This window comes from Notamacropus eugenii, chromosome 4 (assembly GCF_028372415.1).
Source record: "Notamacropus eugenii isolate mMacEug1 chromosome 4, mMacEug1.pri_v2, whole genome shotgun sequence".
In the NCBI taxonomy this organism is placed as follows: domain Eukaryota; kingdom Metazoa; phylum Chordata; class Mammalia; order Diprotodontia; family Macropodidae; genus Notamacropus; species Notamacropus eugenii.
In genome coordinates this window covers 127,364,700-127,389,097 of record NC_092875.1, presented here as the reverse complement: position 1 = coordinate 127,389,097, position 24,398 = coordinate 127,364,700, and the positions used below count along the sequence as shown (strand labels likewise).

The following is a 24,398-nucleotide window of genomic DNA, read 5'->3' as shown; positions in this document are numbered from 1 at the left end:
GGATTGGCAGCCATGGATAGGTATTGGTATCATTGGAGGGAACTTTCAAATTGATGAGATGAGATCCAAAATAATCTCTATAGGTTGAATGATGGGTGTTATGAAATAAGATATAATCTAATGAATGGAATAGTAGAATGTAAGCCCCATGAGGGCAGAGATTATTTTGAATTTTATCATCATAGTCTTCATATTACCAGCACCAAGAACGGTGCCTTGCGTATAGCGGGAAATTAAGTGCTTGTTGAATTGGACAAATGTCAAGTTTTACATTTGATATCAAAGAATCAAGTTCAAAATTATACAATGAGAGAGCCATGGCTAAGCAATACCAACTATGAATAAAAATCTAGAGATTTTATTGTTATAAGGTCAAGATAGAAATCAACAGGTAACACAGAAATAAAAAAAAATCTAATATGATCCTTTGCTTCATTAAGAGAGGCACACTTTTTAGGAGGAGTGTGGTAATCAAGGTGTGCTGGAGCCATCTTACAAAGTATAGGAAGAGCCAATTATTAATTTTCAGGGTGAGCATTTACACCTTGGAAATTGGCAAATACTACAAATAAGGGCTGGATTTTTTGTTTCGTTGATTGTCCTGAAACTCTAGATTTAAGAAAATGATGGTGAAATGTTAATTATTATAGTTAAAAGTGTACTACAGATCCTCTCTCCCCCATCTTGGGGCTGGTTGTTATACATTTAACCCGCATAACCCTGGCATCAAAAAATTGGATGATAAGTTGTTGGGTTTGTTGTGGAAGGGATTTTTTTTCAGTTGTGGGTTAAATTACATGGTCACTGAGGTCTGTTCCATTCCTGAAATCCTATTATTGTGTGAAAAACTTTATAAAATGTTTTCCTTCTAGTTAACAAAAAAGGATTTTAGAGCTTTTTTCTACGTAGTGGTGTATCTCTGCTACTTAAAAGGACTTAAAAAATTTTAATTTTTTGTGACTTTCCAGTTCTATGTAATTGAATAATATCTAAATTGTAAAGCTGTATTCTCTTTTAAGTAATAAGACAGTATTAGCCAAATAAAGTTTAGATTACACAGCTATTCTTAGTAAATACGTAATACGCAGTCCAGTCTTACTTTAAACCTGGTTGTCCCAAATCTGTATGAAAAATGTCATCTGGACAACTATAGGTTTTTAACTTTTTTTAAAAGATAAAAGAAGAATCACAAAATTTCTATCAGGCAATCAAAAGTGAATCTCATTTCAAAGTTCCTCCTTAGCAGCAGGAACTGAAATAACTTCTTAAGTCTTTGGGACATCAGAGTGAAACTCATTCCATGATCAGTTGTTGGGATCACATCTGAACAGTGAAATAGGAGAACTCTCCATCCCTACCCCAACACACTAGCTTTTATAGGCAGCATAATAATATCTCACTTACATAACAGGTAAATAAGACTTTCCTGTCTGTTTACATCCTTAGATGTTCTCACCAGCTTTGCAATTGGGCTGTCTGTCTATCTCTTAATAGTGAGATTCTTTTGAATATCTTTCTTCTGGAAAGTATTCAAATGCCTTTCCTACTTGGTGCAGAGAAATACTGCTCACTTCAACATTTCAATGTATTTTCCTTACTACTCCCACACTACTACACTATTTATTTTTATTAAAATATTTAAGCAAAAAAGCCCCACTGAGAAGAAACATCTCATTTATGTGGGTGTCCTACGGCCAACCAGGCGAGTCGGCAGCAATGTACATTCCCATCATTATGGCGATTATACAATGCATTATTAAACACGGCAGTGCCTGGCTCAACTCTCTAAATAATAAGAATTAAGTACAGCACAAAGAGTGGCACTTTCCTTACACCATGAAAGAGCAGCATTCAACAACAAGGCTCTCCAGCTAAATTACAAAGTACTAAGCCTAAATTTAGGATGGGGCAATTCTGAAACGGCTGATTACGGGATCTAAGATTATGGGTGTTCTCAGAGAACTGTTACTGATGAAATAAATGTAAAATGGTGGATTATTACATATGTAACTGTGGGAGATGCTTTGCCTAGGCTGCCTTTTTTCCCCGCCTAGTTGACTGGAGATACCCATGTACACTGAATTGAAAGATAGGTTTTGGAAAGAGTGTTGCAGGATTTATCTATGAAAGGTAAATGGACAATATTGATCTTCTGGTGATGCAATTTGAGGACAGCCAGGTGGCACAGTGGATAGAGTGCCTGACATGAAGTCAGAAGACTTATCTTCATGAGTTCAAATCCTGCCTCAGACACTTACAAGCTATATGACCCTGGGCAAATCACTAAACGCTGTTTCCGTCAGCATTTTTTGAGGCCTCCTTTAGCAAGCTGCTGACTTGTTTTTCAGGATTTTCTTGCATCACCCTCATTTCTCTTCCAAATTTTTCCTCTACTTCTCTTACTTGATTTTCAAAATTCTTTTTGAGTTCTTCCATGACCTGGGACTGATTCATATTTTTCTTGGAGGCTTTGGATGCAGGAGGTTCGATTTTGTTGTCTTCTTCTGGTTGCATCCCTTGATTTTCCTCATCACACTGATGTAAGAAACTATCTTATCATTGAGAAAGTAAGAGTTTATAATCTGGTTTTTTTCTCCCATTTGCTCATCTTCTCAGTCAATCACTTGCCTTTCAAGCTCTTTAAGTGGAGGGCTACAGAAGCAGTTGCAGCTTCAGCAGTGTCTGCCACCACCCTGGGGCCAAGGCAGCCCTGAGGCTGGGAAGGAAAAAGCTCCCTTCTCAGTCAGGTGAGAGACCCTTCCCACTGACTTTCTAAGCTGCTTTTGGCATTTGTGGGTATGAGAATTCTAGTAACCACTGCAGCTGCCAACAATTCAGTCCCCTAAAGCCTGCTCCAAATCTGTCCATGCTGGTATGGCCCATGCCAAACTGTGCTCTGCTCCCAGCCCATTGCAAGAGACCCTTCCTGTTGACCTATCAGATTGTCTTGGGCTGGAAATTTTTATTTCAGTCTGTCATTTTGTGGCTTATGCTGCTCTAGAATTTGTTTAAAGTCATTTTCATAGATTTTTTTGAGGGGTTTGGGGGGAGAGCTCAAGCAGGTCCCTGCTTCTACTCAACTATCTTGGCTCCATCCCCACCCCCACTACTTAACCCAGTTTGCACATCTGTAAAATGGGCTGGAGAAGGAAATTCCAAACCACTCCAGTATCTTTGTCAAGAAATCTCCAAATGAGATTACAGTCAAATACAACTGAACATAACTGAACAACAAAATGATGCAATTGGTATAGGACTGAATGGAAAGAATACATGGCTTTCCATTAGGAGAAAACGAGGTGTTTTTTGAGAGGGAAAGAGAAAAACAAAAATAAAGTCTGATGATTAAAATAAAATAAAAACTCCAAACCAGAGATAGTTAAAGCAGCAGATTCTGCTTGAGCCCTAGGCAAGCTTAGTTTAGGCCCATGTTTTGGGCTTACTGACCCATGATGGAATGGGAGGCTGCCAGTCATCACAGTGATACTTTCAGAATTTTCAAATGATCATCAAACTGAAGGTCTACAGAGCCATTATGCTGACTTCAATGTTGTATGCCTGTCAAAGCTGGTGCCAAGGTACCAGTGCCATGCCAGGAAATTGAATCACTTTCATTTGAATTGTCTTAGGAAAATTCTGAAGATCACCTGGCAGAATAAGGCACCAGATACTGAGGTCTTTACTCAAACTAAACTGCCAAGCATTCAAACTCTGCTTCAGAGAAAGCAACTCCGATGGGCTTTGTTTGAATGCAAAATGCTTGCCAAAAATATTGTTTTATGGAGAACTCACACAGGGCAAGTGTTCACAGTCAGAAGAAGTAGTACAAGGACACTCTCAAGGTCTCTCTCAAGAACTTTGGCATTGATTGTGTGACATGGGAGTCACTGGCACAGGACTGCTCAGCATGGCATGCCCACATCAGAGAAGATGCTGCGCTGCTTAACAAAGCAGAATTGAAATAGCTCAAAGGAAATGCAGGATATACAAATTTACAGTAGCCACCCCAAATGTTCACATGGACTATTTGTACCCAACCAGCAGTAGAGCATTCTGAGCTTGTATTCATCTGATCAGCCACAGTCAGACACATTAAAAGTTGACTCTTGCATAGTGATGTCATTTTGGTCCTTGTTGACAACAAAGGACAATAACCAACCAACCAAACCAATTAACTTTCAGAAGTTTACCTTTGCAACTTCCACCCATGGAACACTTTGTGAGTCACAGAATAACACAGTCTTAGTGGAATTAAAGTTGAGAGTCATGGAAGGGCACTAGAGAGGTACATGATGAGCATGATTAATCTATAGCACATTAACAACCACACATTATACAAAAGAACCGACATAAAGTATGTCATCAGAGATGAATGTCTAGAGAAGGTGAGCTGATGATGTGATATGCATGAGGAATAAATGATGGACAGCCTATGTGCTTCACTGTTATGAATGTATGATATTCTATTTGCTGTCTTTAAATAACTAGGTGGCACTGTGAATAGTACTGCAGTTCTACACTGTGAAATGAACAAGAAACAGGATCATAAGTCAGCAGAAACTATATGGTTCTGATCCTGGGAGAAGCAGGGTCAGTTCCAGGTTTCTAACCCAGTCTGAAGACTGCAAAGGAATGACCAGGTCAGGAATCTCAGACCAAAAGGAAACCTCTATTTCTGTCATTCTGAACTGGCAGAGTCTTTCAGTTGTCTGATAGTGGTAGAATCCAGCACTAATCCACTGAAACTTTGCCCTGAGTCAGACCACTTTGTAGCCCTCAAAGCTTGTCATTCACCAGCCTGAGCTGTCCCTTGAGGTCCTAGAATAATTAGCAATCAATACCCCCCAAAAGTAGGAACAACCCAGAAACTTCTGCCAGAAAAATACAGAGCCCAGCTGTAAAACCAAGTCAAAGTCAGGAACTAGGCTGGAAAACTAAGCAAACAAAAATAGAATGCCATCATAAAAACTATTATGGGAATAGGGATACTCAAGACATAACCCCAGAAGAGAAATTCTTCAAAACAGCTACAAGCAAATTTTCAAAGAAAAATGTAGGTAGGGCACAAATTCAACTAGAATTCTTGAAAGGGAGGAAAATGGAGTTAAAAATAAAAGTAAAAATGTTTATGAATTAAACTAGAGAAGTAGAGTAAAAAATTAAAAGTGAGATCTATAAAAGAAGGAATTAAAAAAGGGAATTAACAGTTTAACATAACTAGTAAAAATCTTACCCAAGCAAGAAACTGTTTCAAAACTAGCATGGATCAAATAGAAGTTAGAAGATAACTCCATGATATAAGAAATATTAAAACAAAGTCAAAAATAGAAGAAAATGTAATATATTTCATCGCCAAAACAACTAACCTGGAATCCAGACTAAAGAGAAACAATTTAAGAATCACCTGAAAGCCATAAACAAAAAATAAAAGTCTAGACATTGGATTTAAAAAAAAATTATAAAAGAAAACTATTCAAATTTCTTAGAACCAGAATGCAAAATGGAAACAGAAAGAATCCACTAGTTGACTCCTGAAAGAAACCCCAAAATGAAAACTCCTAGGAACATAATAGATAAAATTTAGAGTTTCCAAGTCAAGGAAAAATACTGCAAATAGCTAGAAAGAAAGAATTTAAGTAAAAAGGAGCCAGAATATCACACACACACACACACACACACACACACAATTTAGCAGATATCACTATTAAGTAATGGAGTGCTTGGAATACAATATTCCTGGAAGGCAAAGGATAAAGGTTTACAACCAAGAATAATTTAACCTGAAAAAACTAAGTGTAGTCCTGTAGGTGTGTGTGTGTGTGTGTGTGTGTGTGTGTGTGTGTGTGTGTGTGTGTATAAAATGAATCTTTAATAAAACAAAGACCTTCTGAACATTCCTGATGAAAAGACCAAAGTTGCAGAGAAACTTTAAAGTGTGAACATAGGACTCAAAAGAAATACAAAAAGTAAACATAAATGAACTATCATAAGGAAATACTATAAAGATAAGCTGTTTACATTCTAATATGGAGATATGAGACATGTCTCCTTAGAACTTTATTATTTATCAGGGGTTATAGAGGGATTAGATTAGACATATGTCCTGATAGTAGTGCTACTATATTTCATTTGATCTTAAAAGAAGACTGAGAAGGGAGGGAAAGAACAATATACTTGTTTGGTTAGGGGAGGAGGAAGGGATAAGAAAGATGGAGAAAATAATCTCAAGTAACTGAGGTAAATAACTAGCTATCTACACAAGCAAGGAGCAATGATGGGGGGGGGGGAGTAATTAATACTTTCACCTGAACTGATCAAAGGAGAGAAAAATACACGTACAAACAGTTGGGTACAGAAATATATTTCATTTAACATGGAAATAACAGGGAAAGGGGAGAAAAGAGAGAGAAAGAATAAAAGAAAGGGACAAAAAAGGGAATAAGAAGATTAAAGTAGATTAAAGGAGTAGTCCTAAGTAAAAAACCCTCTAGTTAAGGAGTTTTTTTTTCAAGCATAAAATTTTTAAGCATTTTTAAGTATATAAATATTTAACAGTCCTTTTGGTGGTGGCAAAGAGCTGGAAAATGAAGGGGTACCCACCAATTGGGGAATGGCTGAATACTTTAATATAGTAAATAAGTGTGATGGAAGGCTATTGTTTGGTAAGAAATGATGAACAGGATGGTTTTCAAAGAAATCTGGGAAGACTTTTATGAACTTATATAGAGTAAGGTGAGAAGAATTAAGAGAATAGCTAATATAGTGACAACAATATAGAAAAGACAAACAATTTTGAAGGAGCTGGGAATTCTGATCAATGTAATGACCAACTCCAGGGGACTCATATCTAAACATGCTATCCGCCTCCTGAAAGAAGTGATACTCTCAAGAGTAAGACATATATTTTCAGACATGGCCAATGCAAGAATTTGTTTTACTTGACTACTCATGTTTATAAGAGATGCTTTGTTTTCTTTCTTTCTTAATTGGTGTGGTGGTGGTAGAGAGTGATGAGAGAGAGAGAGAAGGCAGACAATTTTTCTTAGAAAATAAAATTTTATGGTTGAAGTATGTGAAAAAGCAGTTTTCAGACAAAGAAATCAAAGCTATCTATAGGAATATAAAAATGCTCTAAAACACTATGGATCAGAGAATGCACATTAAAAGATCTCTTAAGAACCACCTCACACCTATCAGATTGGCTAATATGACAAAAAAGAAAAATGATGGATGTTGGAGGAGATGTGGGAAAACTGGGATACCAATGCACTGTTGGTAGAGTTCTGAACTGATCCAACCATTCTGGAGAACAATTTGGAACTATGCCCAAAGGGCTATAAACTGCATACCCTTTGTCTCAGCAATACCACTGCTAGGACCTTTTTGTACAGAAATTTTTATAGCAACTCTTTTTGTGGTCGCTAAGAATTGGAAATCAAAGGGATGCCTATCAACTGGGGAATGGCTAAATAAGCTGTGGTATATGAATGTGATGAAATATTATTGTGCTATAAGACATGACAAGCAGGCTGATTTCAGAAAACCTGGAAAGACTTACATGAACTGATGCAAAGTGAAGTGAACAGAACCAGGAGAGCATTGTACACAGTAATTGCTATATAGTTTGATAAAGAACTGAGAATGACTTAGCTATTTTCAGCAACATAATGGTCCAAGACAATCTCAAAGGACTAATGAAGAAGCATACTATCTGCCTCCACAGAAAGAACTGATATTGTTTGAATACAGACTGAAATGTTATTTTTTACTTTCTTCCATTCTATTTCTTTTATTCAAGTCTTCTTCCAAAAAAAAGGACTAACATGGAAACGGTTTACATGATTGCACATGTATACCCTATATTTGATTGCTTGTTGTCCCAGGGAGGGTGCAGGGATAAAATCTGGAACTCAAAACATTTTTTAAAACTTGAAAATTGTTTTAATATGTAATTGGAGGAAAAAATATATTTTAAAAAATAAAATTTTATTAAAAAACAAATTTTCCTTGGAATTTAGAATATATGCCATAGATAAAACTAGTATGTTTCTTGGCTTTTGTGATGTACAAAGAGTACTGGCTCGCCTTGGAACTGGGACCAAAAGACCTGGATTTCAGTTTGGGCTTTAATTACTTTTTATCTTTGGCATGCTGCTTAAACTTCTCTGAATTTCTGTTTTTTTCATCTCTAAAATGAGAAAAAATATTACTGACACTAATCTACTTCTTAGGTTTGTTATAAGTAAAGTGTTCTGTTAACCTCAACACACTATTTAAATATTAATCATTCAGATTCTTTAGGAGCTAATTGTCACCCAGTCCACATATGACCATAGGATTTAGAGATAAACTTGTTAATTTTATAGAAGGCAAACTGAGGCCTAAAGGCTTTCTCATCACGGGAAGGTAGTGCTTTAATCAGTAAAGGCATGAGTTGTGTTTTGAACCTAGGTCTCCTGACTCTCTAAATTTAGTGCTCTGTCCACTATACCATTTTGTCTCTCATGAGAAATCCTGCTGAGGATATAGAATTGGACATATAAAAAAGACTACATTGCTTTATTTTGTAGAATGGGAAACAGGTGCTGGAGTACTGAGTTGTTGACCTCAAGTTCTATGTTTTAGCCATAAAACTCATAATTACTTTACTTGGGGATGATAAAATTTCCACAGTTCACTCACCATCTCTTTGAAATATGGATGTTTTAAGTATGAAGTGTAAACTCTGCTCAACAGGAATAAGAAAAATGGGCCATTTATGAGGTTGGTATGCTTGCTTACAGTAGACAGCTCATTCAAGGTTGACCCGCACTTGACTGGCGATGCTGAAGGACGCCTCAAGTTCCAGAAACTCTAGCCAGAGACAGACCTAACTCTTCTCTCCTTGTCAACTAAATGCCAATAAGCAAGACGTAATTAAATTGAACAATGAGCTCATCATTACCCAATAGCTCTTCCTTTGCCAGGAGCCAATAGGTGGGCAGCACTGTCCATTAAAAAAACAGCTCCTTGACCCTCCTCACTCATTTATTCTTTTGTTGGCAAAAATTCATTCAATTTACAGTCTTCTCAAATGGGACTTATTTTTCAGAGGTCAAGGTAAACTCCCAACTTCTAAGGAAGTCTTTGAACTGGAGTATGGATAGGAATTTTCCTCTTACTGCTGCCTATGAAGACACTGTGAAGTTTCTTGCTTTGTGATATGGCAATGTTTTCAGGTCCTGCTCTCTCCATCACCTGAATTCAGGTTTTTAAAGAATGAGTCATTTGAGTAGGCTCATCTGGAAATCCGTAATTCATCAGCAATCAGCACATTCAGAATCAGATTCATTAGGGAAACTTGTTTCTCACAACGGAGTTCAAAGAGACAAATCAACACCTCCCCACAGGACACTTCCTACTTCTCTGGATAGAGGTTGTTTACACCATTTTTCATGGAGTGTGAAAACACAAAGGAGACATTCGGTACCTGTGCTTTATGGGAACGATCACGTTGTCATGGTAAGCACCTGACTTTTTCTTTTCCTCCTTCTGAATTTTCTAGAAACTGACATTGGGTGACACAGACTGAAAGAGTAAAGTAACTTTCATAACTGGTAGCCATAAGACTTAGGATTTAAAACTACCTCAATTCTCAACTAGCAGAGTATTTTTTAGCATCTGATTTCACAAAGGCAGTGTGGTATGCTGCAAAGAATACTGGCTTTGAAGTTAAATTTTGAGGTTCACATTCTAACTCTAAAACTAACTGTCTGTGTGATCTTGGGTAAATCACTTAACCTCCTTAAGGCTCAATTCCCTCATTTATAGAAGGAGAGATATGGAGGAGGTAGTCTTTTTCAAGACACTTTTAGCTCTAGAATTGTGTTTTTTAAAGATCACAGGTGATAGATTTCCATCTAATCAGACTCCCCCATTTTAAAAATAAGGGAGCTGAGGCCCAGGAAGCTTGTAACTGGCCTAAATTCACCTATGTAATAAACGACAGAGTTGGAATGTGAATACATATCCTCTGCCATCACTCTACTGCATCATGTAGCCTCACTTTTAAATGCTAAGGTTCTATGTTATGGTTTACATAGTAACTGCGTAAAAAGAGATTCTGAAGTCTTAGGATTTTGAAATAGAAGGGACTGTTATTCTAGGTAAGATGGGCATGTGAAAGGTACCAAAGAGTCAAAGTCTCTCACTTTTACTTTAGCAATGATCTAAAAAGATCACCAGTTGAACAATGACTAAGAAATTCATATAGAAATTTTAATAAGCAGGACTGAACAAAAAGATACCCAGAAGCTACAGACACTAGAAGAGGGATCTTGCCAAAGAAGTCAGTGTGAATGTAGGAAAACAGGTCAGAGGTCTTCAGCCAGTCTCCTGGAAACACTGATTGAGAAGAAAGGGATGCTTGTTGTCCTTCATTCTCAAAGAGGACCAAAACGACATTACTTGGTGATGTCTTTAGACTCATGTATCAGTTGGATTTAGGTGAGAGAGAGTTGTATGAAGTTGTTGGTCTCTCTTTTTCTTCCAGAGACGTTGAAGTCTATCAAAGACAAAAGTTAAAACTACTGGCAGTGGCTTGGGATGCAGTGGATTACTTTGGCATCTTCAGTGTTGAACCAAGCTCTAAGCATTCCACAACACCTGCTGTAGTCACCTTCATGGCCACTGAAACACAATGTTTTCATCCACCCATTTTACCAGGGGAAGTCTTCACATGCCCTCCCCCTGCTTCCCTGCCCCCTGAGCTCAAAGCCCCTATTGAGAGATTTAAGAAGTCTTGGTTATCCTCAAGGTTATCCCTCAGGAAGGAAAAATGATTGCCTAATGCCCTGATTAAGGGCAGGAAAGCACAGAGCTCTGACTGGGTACACTGAAGCCTATGAGTGCTCTCACTCCAGACATACCAAGGGAAATGAAAGACAATAGCAAGAACTCAGGAAAATAAGGTCAGGATGCAACAGCCCACCTCATCCAAGAATGTGGGGTTAGGAAGAGAACCTAGTCCTGAAACTAAATCCCAAATCAAGAACTGAAGCTAAAGATATGAAAAAACAGAAGGAGACAGAAGACACTATGAATTATATATCAGGAGTTAAGAATCATCCAAAAGGAAAACTCAGAAGGAGAGAATAAGATCATAATAAATAAAAGGAGAGCTTCAGATAAAAACATGTTTTAGCTACAAAATCTATAATAATACTTGGAAAAATTCAGCAAGATATTATAAGCAAAAGAAAAGCTATGATGAAAAGAGTTGAGAGGAGAATGAATACTTTAGAACAGAAGGTGATAAGCCTTGCCTAAGAATCAGACTCCCTGAAAAATTAGAATGGTCCAAGACAATTAATGACTGCATGAGACTACATAAAATATAAGAACAAAATCAAAGGATTGAAATAAAACAGAAGACAATTTAAGATATCTTCTTTTAAAATCATCTGACATGGAAAACAAGTCAGTGTATTAGAATTTTATTTTTCTTTTATTTTTTTATTACAATTTAATTGAGTGGGAAAGACATAAATAATAATTGAAAAAGTGAAATTAAAAAAGAAAAGAAGTTAGGAGTCTACGAATCACACTACTTTTAAACCATAACAAAAAAGAAAGCATGAATATTATATTTCAAGTAATTAAAAAGTAAAACAACTCAGCTCGTTTTGAACCGAAGGGCAAAATGAAAATAGAATCTAATGGTCACTGCCTGAAAAAGAAAAAGTCTTAGAAATGTCATAATGAAAATCCAGAGATTCAAGTTCAAAGAATAAATATTACAAGTCGTCAAGATCACAGAAGACTTAGTAGTACCATGATACAGGAAAAGGGAATTTAGAATACAATCTTTTAATAGGCAAAAGATAAAATCAAGAATAACTTGTCCTTAAAGCTAACAAAAAGGGGGAAAAATGGATCTTTAATGGGAGAGGGAACTTTCAACACTCCTGATAAAAAGACAAGAGCTGATCAGAACTTTAAAATGCAAACAAAGGCGTGAAGAGAAAACGAGACAGGAGAATCCATTTGAGCATGCCAAGGGGGATATGGATGATAAAGTGTTTAAATTTTAGCTAATTCATTTATATGTTCATCAGGAACCTAACCAATATCAAATAAAATGGACATTTCCACATACATAATGGAATAGAAAAAGAGAATTGTATAGGAAATTGCAGATCTCTGTCGCATACAGCTTACACATACACACACATAATCAATTCACATATAACATTTAAAATTATTCTGTTTATCTCTGATTCTAGCTTTCCTTTTGTTCTTTTCTATGCACTTAAAATGTTTCATTGACCATATTTTCTTCCTTTCTAGGGGAGCTACACTATCTCTAACTGCCTTTTTCCTTCCCTCTCCCCCAAAAGAAAAAACAAAACCCTTTTAATAAATATGCAAAGGCAAACAAAACAAATAAAACATGCCCTATATTGGCCATGTCCAAAAATGAATGTCTTATTTTACATCAAGATGTAATCTTGGTTATCTGGTAGGAGGTGGGTAGGAACTCACATTCTAACAGTGAGGAAGAAACAAGTGTCCCTTCAGAACCTTAATATTTTTAAGAGTCATAGAAGGAGTTATAAAAGACAAACAGATGGCTTGGAGATGTTGTGATTCTATTTTGATACTTAAGATATGAAAGCAAAGGGAAAGAAAAGGGAATATACTAGAGAAGAGAGAAGGAAGGGGAAAGAACTTTCTCACATAATTGGTGTGTGTGAGATGAAGAGTATATAAATATGGAAGAAGGAGTAGGGGGAGGGGAACAGGCATGAAATGAACCCCACTTTCTTATGAATAGGAAAAAGGAAGGCTGAACTCACACATACTTAAATACAAATAAACAGAATATGGTGTAGACATACATTAAACTTGAAAGGAAATAAGATCAAGACAGGGAGAGGGGACAGGGAATTTATAAAAGAGAGGATAGAGTCAATGAGGAATAAATCATAAATGAAATTATCTGCAGTGCAATATGGTAAATAGTGAAGAAAAAGAAAGTCCCTGTATTTGGGGGCTCAGTAAGGGGTAGAGAAGATAAAAAAGAGAGCTTCAAATTATAAAACACTATTGTAAAGTACATTTTTCTTTCACTTTTTTCTTCATAAAGAGGAAGGAAGGATTCAAAGATAGAGGAAAGCATAAGTGGATAGGATGGAGGAACACACACGATTGAAAATCACAATCATGAATGTTGAGGGGATGTCTTACCTATAAGACAGAAGAGCATAGCTGAATGGATAAGAATGTAGAATCCAATAATATGTTTATGAAAAACAGACATAAATATTCATAATTATAATAAGGGGCTGGAGCAAAATTTATAGTGCTTCAAGTGAACTTAAAGAAGCAGAGCTAGTAATAATGATTTCAGACAAAGTAACAAATATACATGATCAAAAGAGACAGAAAAATCACATTCTGCTTAAAGGCACCATAATTAATATAATTATAATAAGATATAAGAACCAAGTGACTAACAACTAAATACTTAAAGTATATATGTATATACATGCATTGTATACATATATACAATCTAAATCAAAAGGATAAAGAGAAATGGAATATCTCTCACAGTAAATAAAAGAATGAGAAAAGTGGTACTGGGGTATAATCTAAGAAACATGGCAGAATAATTTGAATCCAAGGCAAACCATCCAACATCATAGTAATATGAGTTCATGTTCCAGCCCCTGATGATGAAGAGACTAAAGTTGATCACTTCTATGAAGATCTACAACATCTTCTAGAAATAACACCTTTTTAAAATTCCAATTCTAAAGGACAATGATAAGGAATATTCAAATTACTGAACAATTGTGCTCATTTCACACTCCAGCAAGGTTATGCTTAAGATTCTGCAAGCTAGGCTTCAGGAATATGTCAACTGAGAATTACCAGAAGAGCAGTCTGGTTTTCAAAGAGGCAGAGGAACCAGAGACCAAATTGCCAGCATTTGCTATATTATGGGGAAAGCAAGGTAGTTCTAGAAAAATATCTACCTCTGCTTCATTGACTACACTAAAGCCTTTTGACTATGTTGATCATTAAAAAATGTTGCAGGTCCTCAAACAGATGGCAGTATCAGATCATCTTACTTGTCTCCTGAGGAACTCATTGGTTTAAGATTGGAAAAGAAGTATAAGACTGTATATTGTCACCTTATTTAACTTGTATGCAGAGCTCATCACGTGAAATGATAGCCTGGATAAAGCAAAAGCCAGAATTAAGATTTCTGGGAGAAATACAAACAATTTCAGATAAGTAGATGATATCACTCTGATGGCAGAAAAGTGAAGAGGAATTAAGAAGCCTCAAAGAGCACTGTGGGTGATAATAGTAGCTATGAAATTAAAAGATGGTTGTTCCTTGGAAGGAAAGCTATGACAAATCTGGACAGTAGACTAAGAAGTAGAGATATCACCTTGCCAACGAAGGCCCATATAGTCAAAGTTGTGGTGCTTCCAGTAGCAATGTATGGCTGTGAGAGTTGTACTATAAGAAAAGCTGAGCACTACAGAATTGACACTTCAGATTGTGGTACTGGAGAAGACTTTTGAGAGACACTTGGACAGCAAGGATATCAAATAAGTCAATACTTAAAAGAAATTGAGGGATTCCCCAATTGATAAATGATCAAAGGATATGAACAGGCAGTTTTCAGATGAAGAAAAGCTATATAATCAGATGAAAAAATGCTCTAAATCACTATTGATTAGAGAAATGAAAATCAAAACAACTCCTGAGGTACCATATCACACCTATAAGTTTGGCTAGTAATACAAAATAGGAAAATGATAAATTTGGGAGATGTGGGAAAATTAGAATACTAATGCATTGTTGGTAGAGCTGTGAACTGATCCAACCATTCTGGAGAGCAATTTGGAACTATGCCCAAAGGGCTAAAAAATGTGTATACCTTTTGATCTAGCAATGCCAGTTCTGGGTCTGTATCTTAAAGAGAACATACAAATGGGAAAAGGACTCATGTATACAAAAATATGTATAGCAGCTCTTTTTGGTTTGGCAAAGAATTGGAAATTGAGGGGGATGTCCATCAGTTGGGGAATGGCTAAACAAATTGTGGTATATGAATGCAATGGAATACTAGTGTGCTATAAGAAATGATGCGCAGGAAGACTTCAGAAAACCCTGGAAAGACTTGAATGAATGGATGCTGAGTAAAGTGAGCAGAACCAGGAGAACATTGTACACAGTAACAGCCATAATGTGTGATGACTAACTTTGACAGACATTTCTTCCAAACAAGGCAAGGATCCAAGCCCACTCTCAAGGATTCATAATAGAAAATGCTGTCCACATCCAGAAAAAGAGCTATAGAGTCTGAATGCATTCTCTTTTTCTTTTTTTTTTGTTTCTTCTTTCTTGTGGTTTCTGCAATTGGTTCTAATTCTTCTTTATAATATGATTAATATGAAAATAGCTTCAATATGAATATATATAGAGAGAGCCTCTATGAAATTACATGCCATCCTGGGGTGGGGGAACAGGAGAGATGGGGAGAAAATTTGGAACTCAAAATCTTATGGAAATGACTGTTGAAAATTAAAAACAAACAAACAAAATTGCAATTGATTCAGGCTATTCCCTGGAAGGTCAAATACTGAAGCTGAAGCTTAAATACTTTGGCTACATAATAAGAAGACCAAACTCATTGGGAAATATTGAAAGCAAAAAGAAAAGGGGATGGAAGAGGATGACATGGATGGACAATGTCATGGAAACAGCAAGCATGAACTTTGAGACATAGTGGAAGATAGAAGGGCCCAGAGTGCTATGGTTCATGGCATCACAAGAAGTTGAATGACTGAATGACTTAACAGCGACAACAAGATGCAAAATAGTAGGAGACCTCTATAACCTCATTTTTAGTCATTTCAGTTCTACGTGGTCTTCTGCCTTTAAATCCTTTGCCATCTTGTCATATTACTGCTCTTCTCTTGACAAACTTCAACTTTGGATTACTTCCATCATTAACCTCCTCTAGTTCTAATCATGAGCCACTGAATGAAGATGAAAGACGTCCTGCAACAGTGCTGACTATTTACATTCATTTACTAATCAGCTGGGCCTTCACTGAAGCAAATCATTCTTCTTCCCTAACTAATTCCCTATCTCACTTCCTACTGGAGTCGCTTCAAATCTTCTCTTTCCTCCTAAAACCACTCATCTTGGGACACTGCCTTTTGCTTTATTGAGAAATTAGAGGTCGTTCAATATGAGCTACCTGTTTCTCATTCTCTTCATCTCAAAATCCCTTGACATTACCTCTCAATCTCTTCTCTTTTCCCTATATGGACCTTCTCCTGGTTATCCCTCTACATGTGCACTTAATATCATCTTTTTTCCAGTGTCTCCAGCAGATGTCATTCTTCATCATTCTACTCTTTCAATTTTTCAGCCTCTCCCTATGTGTTGTCCCCACATTGGAATATAAGTTCATTGTAAGAATTATTTAATTCTTTGTATTTGTATCCCCAGTGTTTGCCACAACATGGGCACATAATAGAAATGTACTGATTTATTCCTTATTGCCTGACTTCAGTGTAACCCTTTCAGACCTAGAAAAATCTTACAACATGATAAACAGAAATGAAGTTAAGCACCTAAACAGAACAGCAGAAAACTAAGACATGATAGTCATCTTTGGAGACCCCTGAATGGAAATAGAAAATAGTATATGTTGTTATGCATGTGTGTGTATATGTGTGTGTATATACATATATATGTGTGTATACAGATATAATACAAGTACATTTAATATACATATAAACTATATATGTATATTACATCTGTTTTTTTGGTAAGGATTTTGTTTGTTTTTAAATAATGGATGAGTGGGGAGGAGAGAAGGCTAGTGATAAGAGTTGTCAAAAAAAGAGAAAGAAATGAGAATCACTGAAGTCTTTTTAAAAAAATGCATAACAGAAAATACAAGAAAGGCCAGAAGGAAACACAAACAAGCAAAATTCCAAACTGAAAATTAATAATGAATTCATTATAAATTTAAAGAGAAAAAAGCCAAATACAGAAGAGATTCACTATTTCATACACAATCCTCTTTTTCTGTTCTACTTTTAAGTACAGTGCATCTTATTTTTATTTTTATATTTGATGTTTTTATTTGATATTTGTTAAATACAGAATAAAAATAAGTAAATAAAAAGGACCTAAGAGGACATCTGGCCCCAGCCCCTCATTGGCCGATGAAGGCCCAGGATGTTAAGCCATTTGTTCAAGGTTACATAGTAGCACAGGTGAATTTTGAACTCTAGTATGATAACTCCAAATACTGCGCTCTTTCTATTACAGAATTTGCCTTGTTGTATCTCTCTCTCCCCTTTACGATTGTGGGTATGGCTGCAAGGTATAAGGCTGAGACTTAGTTATAACTAGTTTTCAATTAGTGTGTATTGGGTTACCTAACCTGTTTCAGTTCTTTCTCCCCGGCAACATGCCCCTCTCTCATTATCCTGCTCCTTAACACCGTCACCAGCCAACAGTACAGGTTAAAGAACATAAAATAAAGGTTTAATCATTTAATTTGCTGTTTTTGAATTGCCCTGATTTTAAAAAATATAGTCTGAAGCATGGAGACGAGTTGAAACTAATCACTAAAGTAATTTTAGAATGACAAGTGGATTTTAATGATCTCTCTTATCCTTGATGTATTTGTCTAGTTAATTGACAGACTATCTGTATTTTTTACCTTTAAACAAATGATATGATGTGATGTGATTGCCAAGGAGTCATTCAGGAATCCAGATGTGAGAACATGTAGGTTCTATTTCTGGCTCTGTTGTTCATGAACTTTGTGACCTTACACAGGTTCATTTCTCTGCCTCAGTTTCTTCAATAAGACAGGGATACCACCTGTCAAGTTTACCTCATAAGTTTGCTTTTCCATGCATTTTGAAATAGCAAGGGTAATAAAGAGCAGTGAGATTGTTTTATGTCATAACTTCTACAAAAAATAACAATTGGCTTTCCTTAATGCTCTGCTGAGGAGTCAGTGGTTAGTAATTACTCTGTGTTCTAAACTATTTGAAGGAAAGTTGAATTAGCTTTCTATCACTCCTTGGAGTGGGTGGGAGAAAAGGATATCACTCTTTTATTTGTATAATTGAAGAATTCAGTTTATCCTGATTATTAGTTCTTTCTCAGAAAAGAGCTGGTCCACAGTTTACTATACAGAGCTCTAGAAGTATGGAGGTGTGTGCTAGCTCTCATGAGCTGATGGTTAAAGCTTCAGTGTAAGCGTTTACACCTTGGAAATTGGCAAATGCTACTAATCAGGGATTTATTAATTGTTTTCTTGATTATTTAGATTTGAGAAAATTATGGAGACCATGTTAAAAATGCAGATGAATTTGAAAGTGCATCAAATATACATTTTTGAGAGCCAGTTGTTAAACATTTACCAGTACACTGATGGATATGGGGACATACACAAGCATCAAAAAAACCCAGCTATACTTTTGTAATTTTCCATTCCAAAACTTTTAACATAATCTTATAAATCTTCATATTTACAATTTTGTCTCAGAAGAAACCCCAGAAGATAACTAGTCCAATCTGTACTGAAGCAGGAATCCTCACTATAAAACCTCTGTCTCCTCTTGAACCCCTCCAGGGTTGAAGAATGTACCAGTACATTTTAAAGAAATTCTTCCTCATATTAAGTGGTAAACCCTTCCCCGTAATTTCCAACCCATTGTTCCTTGTTCTTTCCACCCTTTAGGCCACTCATTTCCTACTTTTTCAATCAATCCTTATTATGGTAAGCCTAGATGACTTTTTGTTTTATTTTATTTATTAAAGTCTGGCTTATTGTGTAATGGAAAGGCTTATCTTTCACAGAGCTAGTCTTTGAACTGAAGTAGTATAAAAAAAACCCTCTAAAACTAACACCCATATAAATGAGATTCTTGGTAAAAAGACAGGGTAAATGATTTATTGGGGCATTGTGTCCCTATTTTTTATAATGACCAAATAAATCTACCTGATTAGAAGCAAGGACCACACCTACAGGAGCCTTGTGCCATTTATTACTTTTAATAGAGAATGAAGAGGCAGGAGCTATTTACCACAGTGGTCAGAGGGATGGCCTTGGCATTAGAAACCCTTGGGTTCAGGCTCTACCTATAAGACATGCTAGTCATGTGACTTTAGGCAGTACACGAAATCTCTCAGTGCTTAGGTAACTAAGATTTTGTTACAGACAAGTTACAGATTTGCCAATAACTCCCCACACCAATTAAATCACAGGTCCAGTTCAAAACCAAAATACCAAACTACGTAAAAATAAAACAAAACAGTCTCCCCCACCAAAATCAGGGAATTCACAAGAGATATTTAAAAATGTCTTTACATTTTTCCATTTAGATCACTACTAATGCAATACCCACATTTTTTCAATCTTAGGATTTTGATATTTTTGGTGGGATAGAGCTTCAGGTAGCTCTCCTTTAAATGTCTTTCTTATAATTTTACATTACAGTGATATTCACATGGACAGACAACTTGGAATGAACTTTTGTTACTGTAAGCAGATCAAGTGAGATGGGATAGGATAGTCACGCCACCTTATTTATTAATGTTAATAACAATAATTGCAAGACAGAGAGTGGCATTAGAGAGAGAGAGCCAGCCTTGGAATCAGGAAAACCCACCTCTGACATATGATTAGCTGTGGTACCTAGGACAAATCATTTAACCTCCCAGTGTTCTAGGTAGTAGCTCTTTAAGATGAGGTGGTGCAGTGGATAGAGCACTACTGTAGGAACCAGGAGGACCTGAATTCAAATCTCACCTCAGATACTTGACACTCACTAGCTGTGTGACTTTGGGCAAGTCACTTAACCCTAATTGCCTCATCCTAGGTCATCTCCAGTCATCCTGATGAATATCCAGTCACTGGAGGAGAAGTGAGGCTGGTGATCTGCACAGCCCTCCCTCCCTCAAAACAAAGTCAAGTGCAAGCCATGTCATTATTTCTCTGATGGCATGGTCTTCTTTGGCAAGGAAGGATGAACACACACAATTTTCAGGGGATACCTAGATGGTGCAATGGATAGAGCCCTGGTCCTGGAGACAAGAAGAGTTCAAATGTGACCTCAGACGCATTTGTGCCCTGTGTGACCCTAGTCAAGCCACTTAACCCCAACTGCCTTAAAAAAACCCCAAAGATGATAAGTTACAGAATAGCCAGCAAGCTATGTGGGTAGAATAAGTTACCTCACATAGGATTCCCAGTGTCAATGAAATCACAGGGTCAGTGCCTGTTTTTCAGTCTATTGATAACAATTCCTAATAGTTACCCTTAGAATCATTGACCCTACATAGGAATCCCTTTCTCCTCTATAAGTCTCAGTTTCTTCATCTGCAAAATGGATATAATAATACTTGTATGTACTACTGATGGTATCTCGATGGTTAATTGTGAAAGCACTTTTTAAACTATAAAGCTATATAAGTATGAATTATTGACATTTTGAATAATGGAAGTGAGATTAAGTGTTGTATAGAAGACAGAGGAATCAGGGTGTCAGAGGGCTCTAAGTTCCACAGTTTCACTTGCTCATAGCACTTCCCCTGCTTTGCCTCTGCTAGACTCATTCTATCTCCAGAGGAGCTTTGGAGATACAATACTAAGTGTTTTGAAGGATGACTGATTACTAGATTTTTTCCCCCTGGTTGTCTAGCATTTGTGTGTGTTTTTATTATATATTTTTATTCCCCACCCCCTATTACATATTAAAACAATTCTTTAACATTTGTTTTTTAAAAATGTTTTGAGTTCCAAAGTCTATCCCTTCTTCTCTCTTTCCCCCTCCCTGGGATGGTAAGCAATCAGATATAGGTTACACATGTGGAATCATGTAAAACATTTCCACATTAGTCATTTTGTACAAGACTTGACCAGTTACTAGATTTACTCAGCTAATTGCTTACTGAGTCTTTAGAGTGTATTAGAAATTACAGGGGATATTCAAAAGACAGAGGGCTGCCTTCACCTTCGAAAGCCCCCTTCTGTCTGTAGCCTCCTTATGCTACCATAACCAATGACCTTTCTCCAGTGCAATTAAATCAGAGATCTGAGGGCTCTGGGAAGGCTCCATCACACCAACATTCTATTTAGAACCTTGGGACTGATTTATTTGACAACTTTTTGCATAGCCGATACTTCTGCCAATCTAAACTTTCTTAAATGAACAGATGGAATGAATGATCTTTTTAATAACTCACCCTGATATCATTCTGTAAGGTTTACAATCAATAAAGGAGAGGTGGTTGAGTGATGCTTTAATCTCTGTCATTCCAAAGTACTAGGTAAAATCCCCTTTCGCCTGTTTCCTTTCTCAGCACTTTCTTCTGAATCCAGTTTAGCCCTGTTCTTTCTTAGTCCCTATGTTTATTTGCTCTCCTCTTTCAATTGCCCTCTGGGACCTCTGCCCTATTCATTCAATCAATCAATCAATAAGTGTTTATTAAGTTTTACTATGTGTAATGTAGCATGGCATAATGGATAGAAAGCTAGCCTTGGAACCAGAACAACCAGGGTTCCTATCTTGACTGTGACACATACTAATTGACTGGTTGTGTGACCTGTGAGTGCTCCAGGAAAATCTTTAAGACTATACATTGTAGAGAAGGTACTAATTTGCCTTGGTAGAGGCAATTTCCATAAGTGGGAATTTCCTCTACAAATGAAATCATAGGTCCAGTCTCTGCCCCATCCTACATGACAAATATTGCACTACTATGGACATCATAAAAAGTCAAAATTGTGCCTGCCCTCAGATCACTTACATTCTAATGAGTAAGATTCTGTGGGGGGAAAATATGTATATACATACACACACATATATTATTTGCATATATATTTACATATGCAAAATACATGCAGAATAGATAAAAGGCCCCATTGCCTTTAATCTCCTTTTCTAATTCCATATTCTTCCTCTGGGTACTAAATGAAACTTGGCTTTCTACTGGGATAATACTAAATTTCTAGCTATCTTTGCTACTGCTGGCTTCTCCTTCTTTTATTTCTGATCTTGTTAATGATCTATTCCTTATTAGACCTTCAGGATTAGGGGGAGGAAATGGCATACTGCTTGTTCACCAAGGCCTCTTTCTAACCTTAACTCTACTACCATCACTTAACCATCTCACTTATATTGATTCTAAATCTTACAGGATGATATCTGGGGAAGTTTTTGTAATGGTCACTCAATCTTAGTCTAGCTAGATCTTTGCCATGTCAGCTCCCACTGCATTCTCCCACTTTCCCCAATGAGTACAGCACCTGACTTAGAGTCCGCCTTTCTATCCTAAATGCTACGTGTATTTCTGGTGATTTCTGTATTGATGCTGATCATCCTTCTAAAACCCTGCCGAGGCATTATTATTATTCCCCAGGATAATAAGCTCTTTGAGGACAAGGGCTGTATTGTTTTTCAAGTGCATATTCCCAAGGTCTATTAACATACCTCCTAGGTTTTGTTGAAATGAATTGAATGCAGGGAACTTCTTGGTTAATGAAACAGGATGTACTAACATATTTCTTTCTTTTAAAATATATTGAAAAGAACTAAAGAAAAGTATTCAAAATGAATCAACATCCTGGCTTTATTCTTGCTAAAGAGAGGACCCTTCCTAAAAGGGCTCAGCTCTGAGCCACCATGGCACAGAAGTTTGCCACTGACCTTGAGCCTGAGGACCTGAGTTGGGGTCTAAGGTCCTGGTTCTGCTGCTTTCTTACCTGTCTGACCCTTCTGAGCCTCAGTTCCTCATCCGTAAAATGAGGGGACGAGATTTGACAGCCTGTAAAGGCCACCATGACTCTAAATCTCTGATCCTCTGATTCCAATTAACTGTAAAACCCTTGGGTGACGACTTAATTTTTCTGAGTTTCTGTTTCCTCATCTGTAAAATGGGGTTGGTAAACCTTGCACTCCCTATGTATGCTGCAGAGTTAATTGGAAGGAAGTGCTTTGTAAATTGTAAAAGCTTATGTAAAGGGGAGCTATTATAATTTTTCTAATTGAGTAGATCCTGGTTAACAGAAAGGAAATGGAAGTAAGGGGAGGCTGTTTCAGGCGGAAGAGATGGGACAGTGGAAGGTGAAGAGGTGGGAGGGAGAGGATGGAACAGTAGGGTTTGGGAGGAAGTTAGTTTAGCTGGATCAGGAGGGAGCCTGGGAGCAGAGGGAGCTGCAGTGATGTTCCACCACTAGGCTTATGGATCACCAATGGACTATACATCATGACTTGTAACCGCTACCTGGCATGTGCTTTGGATATATTCCAAATATAGCAGACCTCTACATGATTCATTCTTTTTCCTTCACCAAGAGCTATTTGTCTAAGTTCCTACTAATAATACAGGAACAACAGAGAGTCATTTCCACAGGGAATGTTTCCACGACGGTTCTATTCTATTCTATTAGTCACATAAACGGTGACCTTGGGGGATGGGGAGGGACAGAGACCTTGGCCATTGTTTAAACCTACACTCCCCCTGCTTGCTTTGGCTTCTTTACCATCAGTGAAGTCTTGCCTTGGCCTTCTGAGAACACAGTGAAGGGAGTAAATAAAAGCCAATTAAAATAAGATCACAATGTACTAAAGGAGAAACCTGTAAACATCCTCCTAAAAATGCTGTGGTAACATATACACTTCTTAAAAAAATAAAGCAACTCATGAAAGTGATACTTGATTAAGGTAAATAAGATATTAAGTTGCCTTTATTTCTGAGTGGCTATTCTTGTTCAAGGACTATCAATGGAATGGACATGCTGCGAGGGGCAGCTGGGTGTTACACTAGATAGAGCATCGGCCCTGGAGTCAGGAGGACATGAGTTCAAATGTGACTTCAGACTCTTGACACCTACTACCTGTGTGACCCTGGGCAAGTCACTTAACCCTGGCTATCTTGCCAAAGGGGGGAAAAAAGGAGAATGGATGTGCTGCTGTCCCAATATGATGTGATCTGATAAATATTTATCTGTTTAAAATACTAAGCATAATATGGTAGCAACCCTGCTGGAAGAGGCTAGAAGATCTGAATTTTCAGTCCAGGTTCTACCACTAAGGTGATGCGATAGAAATATGGTCATTTCATTTCTCTGAGATTGTATCTCCTTATCTAAAAATGGAGATGTTGCTGACACAGTCAATCACATAGTGTTGTTGGGAGGATTAAATGAGATTTGTGGTTTAATTATTGGAAAGCAGTTGCTGCAGTAGAAACAGCCCAGATTTAGAAGGCAAGAAATGAGGAGATGCAGTTCCAATTAGCTGTGTGAACCGTTGGGCATCCCTTTTAGTCTCACTTTCCTTATCTATGACCACGTA

General features: G+C 37.0%; 1 protein-coding gene across 3 annotated transcripts in view; it reads right to left on the bottom strand.

The window, feature by feature from the left end:
• SAMD12 (sterile alpha motif domain containing 12) overlaps positions 1 to 24,398 on the bottom strand; it is a 513,637-nt gene that overhangs the window by 46,005 nt on the left and 443,234 nt on the right. The gene's annotated exons all lie outside the window — the stretch shown is intronic.